Genomic DNA, 19564 nt, shown 5'->3' with positions numbered 1-19564 from the left:
TGGCTGTGCTGGGGGCTGAGCAGGAGGGGCAGGCTGAACAGCTACATGTGTCATGAGGGCCTCAAGGTGGTGTTGCAGATCCCACAATTTTCTGCAGAGCTCCCTAAGCACCAGACCCTGGACCTGACTTCAGGTTACGGGATACTGTCTGTGCATGCTCCCAGGGAGGGACAGCCCCCATCCCCTGAGGTGGTTCCACCTGAAGGTAGTGCAAGACCAGCAGATGACGAGGTCCCAGGTTGGGCCCCAGATGTGCTGTGGTCTGGTGCCATGGCCAGATGTGGTGGGAGAGGTGGTTCTGCTGGGAGCAGCCTTCCCAAATGTGCAATTGCCTTGCAGTTTTAGAACATATGTAAATAATAAAATTCAACACAATCAGGGATTAGTTATAACAGTATGCATACATATTCCCAGTTACCCAAAACACCAGATTTGGAACAGTTGCATAGCAAACAGAACACTTGCATATATGGAACCACAGTGGCCAGTACAATGGCATGCAGGTTACATTGTTAGCAACAGGCCATCGATGATAGTGTTTCAACATGGAACATGAATAGAAACACATTTCAGTATTTGTTGCACAATAGGATATATGTCCCAACAGTAGGTTTGGTGTAAACATACCCATTGATGTGCTTTCAGATTAATTATGGAAGTTTGGCGGGGGGGAGAGAGAGATGTCAATTAACAACTATTATATCCTTGCAGTATGAGGTTTTTCTCAGACCTTTTTACCTGTTTATGTCTTGCAGGTACCATGTCAAGAGAGCGACTGCCGGAGTTAACTCCAGTAGAGAATAAAATCATCATCAACTTCATGGTGCATTACCATGGAACTGCTTTGGGCGTATGGTCCATGATCTGCAGGAGAGGACTACCCTGTGGAACGAGCTCATCCATAGGGTAAACAATGTCAGCCTGCATAACTGCAGTTATGAGCAGGTGCGACATCTTTGCACTGATGTCATCCGCCACACCTGTCAGAGTGCTGCTGCAGTTAGTAGGGACCACCTAGCTACAGGTGGGGGTCACTCCATCCAGCCCCCACTGACATATGAGGAGTAGCTCCTCACCAGCATTGGGGCACTCGCCCACCAGCAAAGTCAAGAACCGGAAGATGGCACTGTGGAGGTGGGTGCTACCCACACAATGGACGAGGAGCATGCAGGTAAGTTCCCAGGGCACACTAGCAGACCACTGTTGCTTATCCATCCTCATCTGTAAAGTATCTTCATGCATATGTCAGATAACATAGTCAGTCGCTGCAGTATAGTAATGAACAGATGTGCATAATCTGTAGTATTTTCGGTTTGTACTGTTGATTTACTGAAATGCTGGTCCCCCCTGTACTAATGCCACAGGTGTGGCTACTGACATCACATCTCTCACGCAAATATGTAGGTACCTCTGATATACCTCTGGGGCAGCAGCCTGTAGCTGGTGAGTATGCAGGTCTTTTGTTCAGGTTTGCCAATACAACGGCCATGTTATGGCCATGGCATTTGCCATGCACACATTTAACCCACCTACCAATAATGCATGCTGTACATGTTCACTTATTGTTGCTGTTAACTGCACTGCATCACAGTGGTCACCATGGTGGCATATCTGAAGGGTATGTAAGAGTCCTGCAGTATAACTATCAACCTGTCAGTGCAAGATGTGTAGACAGAGATTAACATAATGGTGAGACAAATGGCCGACAGTAGAGACATGTCTGAAACATTACCCTTATATAGTGGCTAAAACAGTGAGTGTATATACCAGTATTACAATGGCAACTGTTACAGATCTACACAATGGCATATCACACTACCACATTCCATTACTTCTACAACCTGTAATGTGATCCTAACATGAGCAATGAATGTGTAAGACGGAATCCTATATTAGGCCAATAAATATGGGGAATACATACCTTAAGAAAGAATGGAAGCATATGTGTGCACACAGCCCAAATAACATATTGTGAAAGCAGCTTTTGAGGTACTTCAGCATTCACTCGTCTTGAGTATGCACCTTCCATCAAGTATGGGTCCTCAGTGTCACAGCACGTAATGGTCTGCTGTCCAAGAAGTATGTCCATGACATTTGCCCACTCACCTACAACAGAGGCAGCCATTGCTTGCACACATCTTACAAACAATGGAATGGATCCCATATCCAAAAGGTAGCACTCAGGAGTGGGAGACATAGCCTTACCTCACCATTGCATATACCATGGCAAACAGTGCAGACAAGCATTTATGTGACGATGAAGTATGGGACACCATTAGTGCAGAAAATAAACAGATGCCCATCCAAGACAGATGACAACATTTGTTGCAAACTGGTCATGGAGGCTGCCCAGACACATGCAGTAACACTGAGAGACTTGCAGGAATGTCTAGCAAGTACTGTCTGTGCAGCACCTGTGTCAATTATCTGGACTCTGCATAAGTGTGGCCTATGGGATAGGGTAATCAGATAGAAGAGCTGTTCTACAAGAGACATCATCCAGAGCTCTCTACAGGTAGCATATGCATAACATCAAGTCTGCCAAAAGCATGTGTTGCAATGTGTAAATGTGTTCCAAGACCAAGCCTGAAACCTACAGACAGTATTAATAAAGCTACATGTGCTGCACAAGTAACACCTCACTCTACCTCAGGACCACCATCCACATCTGTACCTTGCTGGTGCTAGTGTACACCTATAGGTTTCCCATTTATTTGCAGGAACTAGGCTGGTAGACATGGTGTTCTGAATTTGGGACAGGGCAAAATGACACTCATGTGTGGCCCATAGTTGTAAAGCATCTGCAAAAAGGTTGAGGATGGGGAGGGGTGTCATCCTGGAACACAATAGTGAACTGAAGCATACATCCAAAGCTCGCTAAGAATGGCTGTATCTGAACACAGTCAACGTCATGCATTGTGCCAGACATAACCCCCTAGCTCCACAGCAATAGTGAAGGCACTGTGTGACCTCCAAGGGCTGTGCACATGAGCTGACCTTGCAATCTGTCAGAGTTGGGGGACATTTGTAGGGCGGAGTGACCAAATAATGGCAAGTGAAGATGGGCAGTGCTAGTACACACTTTCCAGGAATAGTGACTGCTGTAGTTCACTTAACAGGTGCTGCAACAAACCATCATGTTAAGGGTGTGCACACTTATGCAACCCACATATTGTATGCATCCCAGTCAACATCTGCACAACTACCACATTTGTTTGATACTGCATTTGCTTGCACAGGTCATATATCACATATCAGGTGAGTGTAATATTAGCATATGCAGTATTGTGGTCCCATGACATATCAGGGAAGAGGGTGACATGTCAATAAGGGTGTGTACATGCCTCATAGCCACAGTAAGCTTTGGAAGTTGTCAGTATAATTGGATGTTATTGCTCATACATGCACTGCTGATGATGAGATCTGCAAATCGGATGTCAGGCATTCACTATTGACATCTGTCCTCATATCAACCCAGATATGTGTCAGACAAACACATAGGGGCTGTGAGCAACAGAACAAACATAACTGCCACACATATACACATTCAGCAATGGTGTGTACACTTGTGAGGTATGGTGCACAGTGCTGAACAGGTGCACAGCAATACTGTGGACATGGGTGCAATGTGTTCCAGGAGAAGGGACATCACCTACTAACACAACTCATGCATCATAGAGATGTATAATGTTGGTAACAGGGACTGAGTATATCTGCAGTGCATGCTGTTGAGTGCCATATGTCATGCATGTTGATAGTTGGTTATTGAGAGGTCTGTGTAATATCTTTGTGCCACCTCACCTGTAAGTGTGTGTGTGTGTGTGTGTGTGTGTGTGTGTGTGTGTGTGTGTGTGTGTGTGTGTGTGTGTGTGTGTGTGTAGAGGTAAGCAATGACATACAGGTCTTAAAGTACGTTTTCTGTTTTCCCCTCACAGGTGGCAAGGTGGGTCAGGGTCCTTCCTGCAGGCAAACTGATGTTAGTGTCCATACAGAATCTGACAATGATGATAGGTATAGTGAGGTACTGGCAGGGTTGTCAGGGGCTAAAGCTGTGCGTTCATTTGACATCCCACTTTTATCCACCCCATCCCCGCATAGTCACTTTGCCTATACATACCCCATCACCAGTGGTAATAGATGTGGGACAGTTGGTGGGTGGTGGCATGGGACAGGACAGTGTGGGCACTATGGCAAGTGGGTCTGTACACAGCAGCTACAGCCGGATGACCAATGAAGTACCACATAGGCAGGGGTGCTCATAGGAGGGCTGCTGGCCATCATGCCCATGGCAGAAGTGCCACTGCAGGTGTCACCAGATGCATGTTTTGGGCTGTCATGGAGGCACAGGCATGTATGGAATGTTATATCAGACAGGGTCTGAGGCTCCAGAGTGCTACTCATTCTGCTATTATTGACAACATCCGTGATCTCACAGGTGCCCACTGTTATTTTGCAGAGGTCCTGGATAGACAGTTAAGTGAGATGGTGGGAATCCTTGACCGTGCGATGTCTGTGTTAGAGCATATGGTGGGAGTAGGGTGACAGCCACATGGACGTAGGTCAGCAATGCCAACAGGTGGAGGACTACGTGGATATGCAAAAACCAGCACCAGCACTGCAGGGGGGTGCTGTCTACACCACAACACAGCAGGCCACATGCACGTGGCCCTTGCTGGTCTCAACAGGGACCCGGATTCAGAGGATATTTGTCATCATCAGGGAAGTGTAGCATATCTGTTCTTGTACCTGGTAGTGCCCGTGGAACCCTTGGCAGGCACAGTTCTCATGTCCATGGCTGGAGACAGTGAACTGCACACACTGCCCTGTATGGTCTGCAGCTGTCCAACAAATCCCTGTATAGGGCAGCCACATGGCCGTACTGCAAGCATACATACACACACACACACACACATCACCAACACAGCTAGCGCACCTCCATACCTACACACACCACATTTGCACAGCCCAATTTATAATAAAACCCCATAACACATACACATGATGTCAACCAAATGGCTCAGCCTAGGTCTCTGGCAAACCCACAACACACCCTGTGCAAATGATGATACCTGTGCCACATTCCTGTCATCCATACCATCGATGCAAGGACAGGCTAATATGGTTCTGATGTACAGGGTGAAAGCACTAAGGTGTAGCAATGTAATGCTGTGTAACATATTTTCAGCAGGAAAATTTATTGCTTATCAGGATGTGTAGCTGTCCAGCCATGATGCATTATAGCTGTTATTAACACTGACTGATAGTGGTCTCCATAATGTATTCAGTTTGTGTTGTAGGTGTCCATGTGTCAGCAGGATGTTGGTGTGCTGTTGTATTCTACAAGGGGTATGGCACTGTGGTGACACATTGACTGTGTCATATCTTGGGTACAGCTGAACACAAGTAACAGGTCTGTATAATAGTTACTGCATGTGCCACATGGCTGATACGTCTGAGGGGTTTATACAGGTGAGTTCATGGTGGCTGATGTCGGCAGCCCTTTTACAGTGGAGAATGTTAAGTGTACTGGGTGGCACACACATGTTTGTGTATAACACACACACACTCACACACACTCACACACACACACACACACACACACACACACACACACACACACACACACACACACACACACACACACACACACACACACACAGGCTTTGGTGTTGATGCAATACACAGAGAATACTGTACACATGGATGTACTTAATTTTGCAGTGAACCCATTTTAGCCTATGTAATTCCACCAAGACATAATAGGCAAAACATCACATCAGTAAATAATCAGGCTGCTACTTTAATGTCATCGACAATGGTACTGGAAGGGTATATGTCCCATTTCCAAATGTAGTGCAATCCCAGCATTGGTAATCATAGGTGTGCTGGTGTGGGTGGCACAGCCCTACAATTTGAAGGATGTGGGGTGGTGTTGAGCTGCACATAGTGTGAGTGACGACTACTTAAGCTGTTAACATACACTGTACATTATTACAGCAGACTAAGTGAGGGGATAGACACAACAATAATACCAACTCCAGTATCACTGTACAGCTATACAGTGGGGAAGAGGGCATTTACACATCTACTACTAGTTTGGATGTAATGAATTTCCATGACATGATTCATTTGAAATGTTAGCATTTGCCAGTCAGTTCTTGGACAGATGACCTTCTGGGACATATATATTCTGCAAACTGAATAGATCCCTTCACATACACACATAATTACTTGGCAACACTGAGAGTAGAACCCCTACTTAGGTACTTATTGCTACTAATGTGTTTGGCCTTAATTGCACACACCACACAACATTTAGGATGAGGTGTGGCCTGAGTCTCTTGTTAAGTGAGGAACATTTCCAGGCCTTGTACAGTATGGTAATGGGGATGTACTGGGTGTTAATGGACAATACATGGTATGTCATACTGTCATATATACATTGACAAACAAGTAACAGTCATAGACACATCTGAGAGACCTGGGTTTATCAGTGCTAACTACCTTGTCAGTGAGTCCATTCTGTTACTGATAATTTGCACACAGCACATGCATCATTGGGCTGGATAGTGTACTCAATTACCTGTATGGTTTATGGTGACAGTGGTCCTCATATAATGGACTTTGGGACATGTACTGGGGGTACCATGGTGTAAAGACAGTATACCCAGCACCCACATTACACATTGGATATTTTACTCACTGAAACCCATGATAATACTCTGACATACCCACAATTACACATTGACCAGGACTGCAATACAACCCCTTGTCTATCTCATCAGTGCTACTACAGGGATATGCCTTTATTGCACAAGCCACAGGTATAGTAGGGTGATGATTTTTCATGGCTCTACTAATGTCAGTAACATCACTATGCCTTATACTGTATGGCCAGGTGTATTGTATTTGGAGAATGTGGCCTCAGAATGCTGCATCCTACAAATATACACACTTGCACACATACACACACTTGCCAGGACTCAGAGGGTAACCCATGCCTATCTTGCCACTTTTGCAACAGTGTTGTGCTGGTACTGCAAACTCCAGGTAGCCCACTGGGTGAAGAGTGTAACAAGGTACATTTAATGTGCATTACAGCAGCAGCCATTTCTAACTATGGCAATGGGGGGTGTAGTGTGTGAGAAGGTCCTCAGAGTATTATCAACTGCAGGTTTAAAAACACACAGGCACTGTTATTCTCAGCAATACACACTAGCAAATTTGTCAGTACTGGGGTCCATAGGTGCAGGTGTTCCTAGGTGTGTACCAGGATATTGTCCATGGAGAGATGAGAAGAGTAGGGAATGTGAGTACAGTGGTATCATGCCACCTGACATTTGTCAGCAGGCCATCTATCAACTGATCCCACGTGAGTGATCCTCAGGATAACAGTTAAATGCAACATCCAATCATCTGGTTGTCTCTTGCAGAGGGCCAGTGAGGTGCTCCAGTTGACATGTATGCAACATATATTACATAACATGGCCAGTGTCTGGGTTGTTGACCTGTATGCAAGCATGTTCTGTTGACTATGGTTGTCTAGTTGAGGTATCCATGGTATGTGGTGCATACAGGGTGGGGTTTCCTAGCTGTGGTATTCATAACACAGCTGGGCAGCCATGTCAGTGTCATTCAAGCATAGATTGCCTGTGAGCAGCCCAGAGGGATACCTAACATCTGCACATCTGTACAGAGGACAGGGAGAAATCAGCTAGCCAACAGGTTATGCATTAGGATTAATGTTTTGACAGAGATACGTCTGACAATGATAGGTATGCCATTACTACATGACAGCAGCCTTCAATGACATGTCATATACACATAGTAGTCTACAGTTAATATCCACATATCACATCAATATCCAGTAGAAAGTACTTAATAACGTACAGCTCACACACCAAGAACATGTTAGCCAGTACTCAGAGTCCAGCTTTGCATGCAGGGGTGTATGGTTCCAGTACTACAATATTCAATCTACTCTTATAGGTTCATAGGTTCATAGGTTTATACTAGGCTATCTGCCCTAAGGCATTTATAAGCCTAGCCCAAATTTTTGTGGCTTATGCCACCCCTTATATGAAAAAATACTGTGCCCATTAGTTTGTTGTGCCTCTGTCCAGCAGTGACACAGAGATGATTCCCGGGGTAAACCTATGATCTCCCATCCACAGGTCTAGATTTCTCTTGAACAGAGTCAGCGAGGTGCTCTGCCTCACATGGACCGGGATTTTATTCCACAGCATAGGGAGTCTCTGAGTGATAAATCTATCCCTCCAGCACGTCCTATTTATATCCGTGCTAAGGTTTAAGTCGCTTGCTCTAGTGGTTTTGGTGGATTTGGATTTTTGAGGTGGAGCATGTCCATTAATTCGGGTTGGACATGGCCTTGTATGTCAGGCACATGTCACCTCTGAGCAGGCGGTATGCGACTGAATAGAGCTGGAGTTTCTTCAATCTGGCAGCATATGACAGATTTTGGAGTCCTTTATCCTTTTGGTGAGGAACTTTTGGGTCTCTCCAATTGCTGCAGATGTCGGGTGAGATACATCCCGAATGGGGCATTGTGCTCAATCATTGGTCTGATAAGTGAAGAGTACAGGGGAACAATGACCTCACTAGATCTGGATGTGAATCCCTTTCATGATCAGGTGGGCAATGTAGAAGGTCTTTCTAACCACTTTAGGCGTGAGTGTCAAAAGAAAGGCTACTGTCAAACTGGGTCCCCAGGTCCCTGATAACCTCTTCTGTGTTTAGTGGATTGCCACCTATATGGTAGCTTGGGGTTACCTTGTTTTCCCGAAGGGTATGACTATACATTTTCTGGCGTTTAACTTCAGGCCATGGCTCTGGCACCAGCTATCTGTTTCCGTGAGTCCCTTCTGAAGGATATCCGTGTCCAATGCACTTTCCACTATGGCCCAGTTTGCAGTCGTCTGCAAACTTTGTCAGCCAAAGTCCTCCCATGTTGGCCTGTACTTCTGAGAAGTAGATGCCAAACAATAGGGGCCAAGGACCGAGCCCTGTGGGACACCACTTGTGACCGGCTTGGAGTCTGACATAGCCAGCAACTCTAACCCTGTGGGTTCTGTCCTTAAGCCAGTTTGCAACCCATCTTGTGACATATGGGTTTACATTTAAGCTGGTAAGTTTTCTACAATACCCGAGTGGGGTATTGTGTCCTTGCAAGGTCAAGGTAGGCTGTATGGACTGCCTTTCCTCTTCAATGGCCTTGGTGACTGTTTTGAAGAAGTCGACCAAGTTCAAAGGCATGATCTTCCCTTGACAAAGCCAAACTGGGTCGGGTCCAATGTCTGCAAGTCCCCTATATCTTTGTTTATGAGCTCCATTATGATCCTCTCCATAGCTTTGCAGACTAGACTTGTTAAGCTTATGGGGCGGTAATTACCAGGGTCTGTAGAGGCGCCGCCTTTGTGGAGTGGGACCACAGTTGCCGTACGCCACTCCTTGGGCACGTATCCTGTGGTAAGGCTGAGATTAAACAGCTGCCTTATGTGCGGGTTTAATTCCTCATTTAGCTCGTGTAGCACACAGCCGGGGACACCATCCCATCTTACTTGGGAAAGCACTGATAATAGTAGTAATGTAATGATACAATACATGCAAGTGTGACTGCATATAACCTGGAATACTACCCATGTATGAAACACATACAAAAGGAAAAGATTGTTGTACTAGCCATATATACTCAGGTGTCCCAGACAGCATACTCACACCCCTTGCTACTATAATGACAGCACATAGAAGCATGTTATGTACATGCAATTAAATACACTTATTAAATATGTCATTACCCTGCTATTTTATCAGACTAGAATATGATCACTGGTTACTAAAGCTAAGCTATGCTTAACAGGTGTAACCATTGCTTAAATGTAAATGCTAAGCTGATTTGCCCACTGGTAAGCAAAGCCTACACGGTGTAAGCGCCTATTCATTTAACGTATGTTAGCAGTGCTTATCTTCACGCAAACCCACACAAACCTGCTTAAAGCTGCTCAAAACTGCCTTAACCACTCTGTATCCAACAGTCCTCATTCTGCCTACTAAGAAATTAAATATATATATATATATATATATATATATATATATATATATATATATATATATATATATATATATATATATATATATATATATATATATATATATATATATCTATAACATATGCCCATAACATTGTACTGGAGTCATACTTCAGCACCAATAGTCGCAACCTCTTAGTGGAAGGGGATCATGTAAGTATTGCAGGTATAAATGTGGAATGTTGCTACAGTAACAGGGGTTGTGTTAACAGACATGTGTGAGTAGTCACTTCTGACACTGACATGTACGCCATCAGTTACTAACAGACATCATAAGATCATCATAGTGAAGTACCTCACAAATCACAGTAATGATCTTGTGGAATATAGCAGAGATATGACCAATAAACATGGACAGTCTGACACAATCTGGTCAGTGCAGAGGTATACACAGAACTCCTTAATGCAAGATGTGTGGACCAAGCTGCACAAAGTCGATGTTTACAGCCATGTAAATGGGGATATCACAAAAATAGTGGAATAGATAAGCTCACACTATTGATGCATTCACACACTCCTGTCTGTCTTAACACATATTAACTGGAGGAGCAGAGGTCTCAAGCCCACATACTTCACACTACTTGATATACATCTTTACACCATCCCACTGCTTTTTCAGACATACACAAGAGTTATGGTGGCAAAGCAACTGTTCATCTGACAAATATTTGGACATAAAATCACACTATTTAAATACACTGAGCTGCTAGACATGTCACAAAGCACTGTGCAAACTACAGGCAGACTGCCACAACACAAACCGAAGTTTCCTATGGGGGAATAAACATGTACATGCAAATATAGCAGGCACTGCAGGCATGTAACAGCACAGAGTAACAGACACCATTGTGAAAGTGCATACAAACAACCAATCTGAACACAGTCACATTATGGTAAGCCTAAGTAATATTACAGTATATGTACTGTGTGAACAACACCACTGATATGAGTCACTCACACAGTAACCCTACATATACTGGGCCAATACACAGTGTAGTCTGATGCCTGACTGTGGTATGGGATATGTGTCAGTCTGGCCCTACAAACAAGTATGCTGATAGGGTACCATAAACTGGAGCAGCATTCAACATCAGATAGAACAGGACCAAGAACAATGATATTTGCCACAGTCTGTACACAGGCCAAGTAACATATTCACAATACACATGTCAACAATCACCATAAGTACACAGACCTCACTACTGTACACACTACAACAGAATGTCCAGGTTTTGTCCTCACATATGAGGCCTACTATGCATAACATGTCTAGCACTCTGATATCTCACTAGCTTATCAGGTATGCTGTCAGTAAATAATGATGTACTGTACATATACACCTCTTACTGCATGACATATGGACAAAGGGTGACAGACTTGGGGGACAGAGACACAAACTATTGACGTATTGCTGTGATAATCTAAGAAAGTTCCTGGTGTAATAGGTTTTGTTGTGACATATCTCTTCTGAGGGATATGAAGTCAGTAACTCACATGGATGTTACCATATATTGACTGCAATCATCAGAGTATGCTACTGCATATCTAAAGATAGGAAATGTGTGTGCAACACAACACATGTAAGACTCTAGACTCTGGACATTCTGCAGATAGCACTACAGGTGAGAATTTCTTTAACCACATAATACTGTCATGCCAGACTTTAAATCATGTAGAACACCCATATCCACACAAACCCTGTTAAACCAACATTACTTCAAATGTAGAACAGCAATATTTACATTCTGTCTCCATGTCTGGAACATCCCGCTCGTGTTTGTTGGCCTGTCTTCACACTGTATGTTCTAAGAGGTATTTCCAACTACCCTCTGTCATGCTGTTTGTCAAACACCCACATGAGGTCCTGCTCACAGTGAAGGAAAAGGGCCAACACCCAGATGAAGTGCTTAGTTATAGGAGTGTATTTCCATGCAATTGGCTATAAGAATGATATCACAGCTGTTCCACATGCAATTAGCAAGTGGGGGACTGCAATTCATGCACAGGCCCTCAGCTGATCATGAGCATTCCTTACAAAACTCAACCTGCTGCCTGTGCAAAACATGTACTTTTCCACATCCACCAGATGGAGAGAGAGAGAGAGAGAGAGAGACAGAGAGACAGAGAGACAGACAGAGACAGACAGACAGAGATAAAGTAAGAAAGGAAGGGTGTAAGAGAGCAAGAGCCAAGTGTGTTTGTGTATGATCCATGGATGGTGAGTGGTATCAGGGTATGATAACAGTTGCCCATATTGTTTACTAATCCATACTGTCACATAGTAATTGCACATGGCTGTACACATTTATGCCTGAGTATTGTCTACAACAACCTCTACAGTGTTTGAAAACTGTTGGCCTTGTAATGTGGACAATGGGACATATAGATCCTCAATATAATAATGTAGCAAAACCCACACTGCTATGGATCCTTTCAGTACACACTCACCCCAAAACCCACACAGAATACTGATGACACATTCACAAACACATACTTACCAGTACTGAGCTTCAAACCTATACCTGACTATGTATTGCAATTACAGTGTTATGCAGTTTTTGCATGCACCATGGAGCTTACATGTTGGAGAGCTATGCAAAGGTATCTTTGAAGGTGAGTGACATCAGCAACAGTGCTAAAGATGGGATAAGGGAAATGTAGTACATGTGAATGTCCATAAAAGTAGGTGTCAATGGAGACACACACTGTTCAGAAAACACACACATCATCACAGTTGGCAGGATCAAGATTAGAACCCCTACCTAACTAGTTTGTTATACTACAGTATTATGCAGTTATCACAAGCACCACAGAACTTATATGGCTGATATATGGCCAAAGGGTTATGTCAAGGTGAATGACATCAGCAGGCATGCTAACGTATGCCAATGGGAGGTGTAAAGATTGTGAATGGCTTCAAAATCATTAATCTCCACAAACACACACACACACACACACACACACACACACACACACACACACACACACACACACACACACACACACACACACACACACACACACTCACTCATTTGCCAGTACTGAGATGCATAGGTTCATTGCTTCGGTAGTGTGTAGTAGGTAGATGGGCCTGACGGCTGTACAAGGCTAGGGAAAGGGAATATCTTGGCATCAGGCCACATGTCAATGGTCTCCAGTGTGGCTCAGGGGTGTAGTCCCTGGAGTGGTCCCCACAGATGGGTATTGTATTCACCATCCACTCATCTGAGTTACTAATGTGGGTGGCCAGTGATGTGCACTGCTTCCCATGTATGTGAGCTATATTCAATAACATGGACAGTGTCTGGGTTGTGCACATGTCCCACACACATATTCATTGTCTATATTATTCACCGATACATAATCTCACATGTAGGGCTATGGATTGTCTATACCAGCCACTCTGGTGTTTGACATCTGTTGTCCTTGTAAGGTGGTCATTGTGACATATAGTATGTCCTCAATACAATAAGTTAGCAAAACCCACCCCACAATGCATCCTGTCATTACACAATCACAGCAACCTCCACACAGGACACTGATGACAGACACACACAGAGATTCACAGTTGCCATGTCTGGGATTAGAATTCCTTCCAAACTAGTATGTTACACTATAGCATTACACAGTTATCGCACATGCCACATTGATTATGGGGCTGAGAATTGGCCAGAGGGTTATTTCAAGGTTACTGACATCAGCATGAGTACTAACATGGGCTATGGGAAGTGCAGTGTGTGTGAATGGACCATAAATCATTCCTTTGGGAACACACACACAACACTCAGTCACACACAACTTTACATTTGACAGGACTAGGTATACAAATGCTAGATGAATACTAATTTGTACTATCATGTTACATAGTTATCACAAGCACCACAGACACTATAGGGCTGAGGGCTACCAAAAGCAAATGTCTTCAGTGATTGACATTGGCACGTCATGTGACATTGGCCAATTGGATGTGTAGTGGGTGGGACAGGACTCATGATGGCAATCTCTTTGTCACTGTCTGCCTCTCTCTTCTTCACATCTGTGTGTGTGTATGTTTGACCTATTATAGTGTGTTGGCCTTGGATATGTGTGAGTATTCCTATCCAATGTGTGTGCAAAGCATGAATGGTGTGCAATGTGGTGTGTGTGCACAGCCATCTGTGACTGACAGATATGTACAGTCCACTGTTGTTGTCAGACATGGGCTCCATTTCTCTAAGTGTAGGAGCATACCTAGTATAACTTTCTGTACTGAGTGTGTGAATCCATTCCAGGTAGGTTGTACTCCAGTGCAGGATTTTGTGTTCTACACCTACAGCTAGCAACCTCTTTCTGCAGGATATCTGTAGATAGGTTGACAATATGGAGTCACAATGGGCAACAGGTAGTGAAATACTGTAACTATTGCTGTGTGTGCTGCTTGTATTACATGGTTGGTGTTAGCAGAGATATTCAGACATGTACTGTTTTACACTGTGATGTATTATGTCATCAGCTACTGACAGATATACTTATTTGCTCACAGTTATTTCCAGGGAAATACAAGATGAATGAAGCTGTATCGAGTATTGTGGTCTGCAGCCTACATATTCTTGCACACTCATGCCATTCTGGAGGGGTAGCTGCAGACACTTGCTGATGGATCTGTGTAAATGATCCAGCACCTTGGTACTGTGGTGGCTGAGGATCCCCTGCTTGTACATCTATCGATATAACAGAATGGCCATATCCAGCTGTGGCCATACCTCTCAGCTGTACAGATTCACCCAGGTTATCCATAGGCAGGGCTCATATATCTGGTCAGTTCCCCTTCACATTGTGGTTTACGAGCGGGTTTGAAGCCACCTATTACTGGGTTTGCAGGCAGAGGTAGTATGGGTACAAGTCAGAGTTTCAGACTTCATGCACTCCATGGCATCCTTGCTTCTACAACCCCCACTCTGTTATTCTATCCTCTTCCTAACATTATGTGAGTGATATCTGCGAAGTATCCATATAGTTGTCCATTCATCCTAGTGTTATTTAGGGGTTGGTCCACATTTCATGCAGTAGGGCATGGTGGGCATGCTACTAGAATTTGTCAACATGGCCTTGCATTTCTGCTCTGTGGACTGTGTTATGTTGTTATTTGGGACCCCATGAAATAATATACATTGGCAGTACGGGTGAGGCATAGGCCTTTGACAGAGGACTGTGGGGCATTTGGTAGTGATGCAGGCCATCTGTAGCAGGCCAGTGCATTCTGTCACTCCTACAGTCCCAGGTTGCGAGCCACTGGATTCCCCTCGGGTGACAGGGTAAGTGTGGGAGCTGTTAATGGCAATAGTTCCTGTCCATATTAATCCATTGGTCTGGATGTTGGCAGGGTGCTGCTTGCAGCTAGGGAGGGACATACCTGCATAGAACACTTCTTCAGCATGCTGCATTCTGTGGGTATTCCCATACAGAAGTGGGGGTCATGCTGTACTCATTCCCAACAGCAGGGATATGACCTGTGATAAACCTGTGGATGATGGTGGGGTGAGCTGAGTGCATCTGTGATATGAAGGCTTTTTGCAGCTGACTCACAGATATACCTGGGACATTCCCCTTATGCTGCCTTGTGTGGGGACATAGGCATTTTCTCATTACTTCATAACTGTGCCTTTTGTGGTCTGCGAGTGATTGGCCAGAATACATCAGTATTCCATACTACACAGACAACTAATTTGCTGCTAACCTGTATGTACAATTCCAAAGGTGTGTGCAGTTGACAGTTATATTTTATGTACTCTGTCTAGGGTACTTCCACCTGTGTACTGTGTGTATGTTTGGGCCCACATTCATGGCATGTCCAGATATTGACATCTGAACAATGGGTATGGATGACTGCTGAATTGGGTCTTGCTGGGATGCATTGTGGTTGGCACTGCAATTGTCAGAACATGGCCCTGTCATCAACAGTAGTGGCCATATGCCACTGAGAAACAACCCTCCATGCCTACATGCTGACTACTTCCACACAATGTACAACACACAACAACCTAATACACAGAGCCCTGCATATTGTACACATGCAACAATCTATCCTGTAAATTGGGCCAGGTCGGGTAATCTGTGCTCCACTGTTATTAACCCCACTCGTACATGTTACTTCATTCCTACATAGGATTGGGGGGGGGGCACACCTGACAACTGTAAACATTTGCTATGACTGTACTGGTATTTCAGGTACTCTGTTGGCTTCCATTTCATTTTGTATTCTGACCTATCATGCAGACTAGAGACATATCAGTAGAGTACAGATCTTAGGTATTATTGACATACATTTCAGTTTCAGACTTCATACCCTGCAGAACTAACATACAACTTCCTGACATGTTGTAGGCTGTTATCCATTGCCATTAATTGGAGGCCTTAGCACAGCCTTTCTTTATGGTCATCTACACCTGTCCTGCTAGCTGAGGCTGTTGTTGGGTATGTGAACCTCACTGACATGCATATGTGTGTCCAATGGACACACATTTGGGCCACCACATATACTGCAGTGGGATTTGTCACCTTGTCTAGTACTGCCTACTTTGTTGACACCAGTATTTTTTATGGATTCCATACTGCCCATATAGGTGTCCATAATCTGCTGCCATCCCATTCAGCCACCCGATTCCCTTGCATGCTCACATCCATATCATAGCTACAACTAGCAGAACATACTACTCCATTCAGCAGTTGATAGGAAGAGTAAGTTACTTGTGGCTGTGCCAGTATTTAGGATGGTGCTGAAGGCTGACTATGTCGGATGCACATAGTACACTCCCTATACATGGTAAAGCACAGGTAGTGTCATGTTTGGCATCCCTTTTACTGTATGTGCAAGTCAGAGAGAGGTGTCATTCCCTGGGTTCCTACCATGTCAGTGTATGTGTTATGCATTGCCTCTTTGCCAAAACCTTGGCATACTGGGTTTGCCTCCTTCTGCCTACATGGGCAGGCTCAGTTTGTTCCTCCTCTGAGTCACTCTGTGCCTGTGCTGGCCTTGGCAATGGTGGGGGTCTGTGTGGCCCTGCCTAGTGCTGTTTCCACAGGATCATACTGTGTAGCATGGTACATACAATGAAAATGTGTGTACATGTAGCTGGAGAGTATTGCAAGGCTCCACCGGATATGTCCAGGCACCGGAACCATGACTTGAGCATCCCAAACACATGCTCTATTATGATTCTCATTTGTACGTATGCCTCATTATGGAGTTCTTGTTTGGATGTGTATGCATTTCTGATGGGTGTCATCAGCCACGGCTCCAGTGCGTAACCAGCATCCCCCACTAGGTGGTCATATGGGATGTCCCCACTGGCAAATCTCTGGTACAACTGCGTTATATGCCAGATATGGGAGTCATGACAGCTTCCAGGGCTGCCAGCACAAACATTCATTATAATGCTCTGGGCATCGCAGCAGTTGATGGAGGGGAAGCCCTTGCAGTTTATGTAGACCCTACCCCACTCACCAGGTGGTGCTTTGATGTGTATGTGCATGCAGTCTATAGCACCCAGTACCTCAGGGTATTCTGCTCTTTGGCGGAAGAGATGCATATTGCTGGTCAATGCCTCACGGGTGTTAAGGAAATATATGTGCTCACTGACATGTGCTGGCATGGCATCCAGGAACTGGTGGAGTACGCTGGATGCTGATGCCTGTGAGATCCCCATGATATCCCCAGTTGGCCTTTGGAAGGTATCTGTGGCTAGTATTGTTAAACTTACACATACTTTGGTATCCACTGGAATGGGTTCTCCTCAGTTGGTTTTGTGTGTGACGTGTGGCTGGCACAGCTCAACAATTTGCTGTAGGATGTCCCTGTCCACCCTATAGCACTCAACTATCTCCAGCCCATGTAGCCCCTGGTAAGTTACCCTGGGTCTGTACACTTTTCTCCTTCTCCTCACTGTGGGTTGGTCATCAGCATTGTCATCCTTACCACCCTCAGCCTCTTCCACATATTGATGTATGAGAATGACAGCAGCCCCTATCATTTTGTTATTTTTGCCTGGTAAAATTTCCCCATCTGTGTACACCGGTGGTGTAGAGTTTGTGGGAAAAAACAGATTGAAAGGTGTTTTCATACTTTATAATAGTGTGCTGGGTTAGGCTGCTTCCTGTGTATTTGGCTGATTCTGATACATTTCACCTGCCAGCTATGCTAGTTCTCCTTGATTGCCTTCCTACTGCTATTTTTCCTTCCCACTGCCTTCCTGTTTAAGCCCGAGGCACACGGCACATACCAAGTGCTCAGATGTGAGCAGAGCTGCTATGTCCTGTTATTTTTTTTGTTTGTTTAAAACCCGGTGCGGTGCACACACCGTTTTGGCAATGCAAGGACTGCTAGGCAGCTTCAGACATACTCCCTTCCTTAGCTGTGCTTAGCTAAGGGAAAACATGGGCCACAGAGCTCCAATAAGCTTAGAGCATGCATGACACTCCCCCTTATGAGGTCATCTACCTGTTAGGCTAACACCATGGTGTTGCTGCACTTACACAATTGGGTGCTAGCTAACACTCACGGGAAATCTGTGATTCTGTATCAGTCCCCTCATTTGCATAAAACTGACTGCCAATGCATGGTTACAAGAGTGACACTCAGCCTTCCCCTTAGCAGCCACTATTCAATGGTATTGTTGTCTTCTGCATGCCATTGACTATTATGGCAGTATGCTGATTTAGGTTTAAAAGCTTATTTCCAGCTTTTTTTTTTCGGGACAATCCTGTTTGTGCACTTCTGCACTATGCTTAAATGGCCAAAATCGGCCAAAAAAAAAAGTTATTTTTTATAATTTTGCAACTATTTACTATGCAAATGGCCATATATTTGGCCATTGGAATGCCTACTACATTGAATACATGCTTTCTTTGGAACTGTCATGCCTCCGTTTTGTAATTTGCAGAAATGCATTCGGTTAGTAACTGAACTAATTATCAATATTGTGCTTCAAAGAAGCACATACTTTTACCAAAGAATAATTTAACACATTTATATGTTATATAATGTGTTTTATACCTAAATGTGATATACATAAGCACATGTGATTGTTTTATAGGTATACTCAGAAACTGTATGGCAACAAGGTGTAATACAAAACTGTGCAGGTTGAATGAGCAGAATTAATGAATATTCATAAGGTTATGTTTTATTCATGAGAAGGTTAATTGATTGAGCATTCCCACTGGATCTTGATTTTTTTAAAAATGCATTATATAGGGGGAGCAATGCACATTTCACTATTCTGATGAAGTCTGCAGTTAGCAGATGAAAGTGCTTAACCTGTGTGTAAAATAGTTTTAACCCTCAGGGGTTCGTTTTTATTTGTTTTCTATTAAAAGTGATTTTTTGAAAGTAAGCATTTGCAGTGAGCTATGGTCCTTTTTAGAGTATATTTGGCATATATTTTTGGATATTTGGTCATATATATACACTTACAACTTGG

This window comes from Protopterus annectens, chromosome 1.part2 (assembly GCF_019279795.1).
Source record: "Protopterus annectens isolate FY-2018-M chromosome 1.part2, PAN1.0, whole genome shotgun sequence".
Taxonomy (NCBI): domain Eukaryota; kingdom Metazoa; phylum Chordata; order Ceratodontiformes; family Protopteridae; genus Protopterus; species Protopterus annectens.
This window is presented reverse-complemented; position numbering follows the sequence as displayed.